Source organism: Bombyx mori, chromosome 18, assembly GCF_030269925.1.
Source record: "Bombyx mori chromosome 18, ASM3026992v2".
NCBI lineage: Eukaryota > Metazoa > Arthropoda > Insecta > Lepidoptera > Bombycidae > Bombyx > Bombyx mori.
The window spans coordinates 1063607-1064534 of NC_085124.1; positions in this window are offsets into that span (position 1 = coordinate 1063607).

The following is a 928-nucleotide window of genomic DNA, read 5'->3' on the forward strand; positions in this document are numbered from 1 at the left end:
GTCCAATGGTGTAAACACACGCTGTGCTAAAACAATTAGTAAAGCTGCGTTTTGAAATGCCGAAGAGTCAAATGCTTTTAAGCTAATAACGTCTCATTCTGATGAATTGACATCGACACTGCCAACATAAATAAATAGCTACATGTTTTGTATGTGTGTTCTCGGGAGCCGTGGCACAGGTGAAAGATTATTATGCTAATGACAAACTCTAGATAATTTATGAATTTTACACATTACTCTCATAAAATATGTGACAATTTCGTTTTTTATTTATTGCTTAGATGGGTGAACGAGCTCACAGCCCACCTGGTGTTAAGTGGTAACTGGAGCCCATAGACATCTACAACGTAAATGCGCCACGCACCTTGAGATATAAGTTCTAAGGTCTCAGTGTAGTTACAACGGCTACCCCACCCTTCAAACCGAAACGCATTAGTGCTTCACGGCAGAAATAGGCAGGGTGGTGGTACCTACCCGCGCGGATTCACAAGAGGTCCTACCACCAGTAATTACGCAAATTATAATTTTACGGGTTTCGTTTTTATTACACGATGTTATTCCTTCACCGTGGAAGTCAATCGTGAACATTCATTTGTTGAGTACGTATTTCATTAGAAAAATTGGTACCCGCCTGTGGGATTCGAACACCGGTACATCGCTCAACACGAATGCACCGGACGTCATATCCGTTAGGCCACGACGACTTCTTAAAAATTGCGCCAAATATTTAAGTCTTTGAAGAGCCTTCTCTAAATTCTATACGCTATACTACGCAAACGCTAAATACTATGTAGTGACTCTCAACACTGCCGATAGACAAATCCTTAAAGTGAAGTGTGAGAGCGAAAAACCACAAATTGAAAGGGAATTCTAATGCAAGTGTTCATATAAGTATACAACTGACGCCATTTACTCCTCACAAATTATG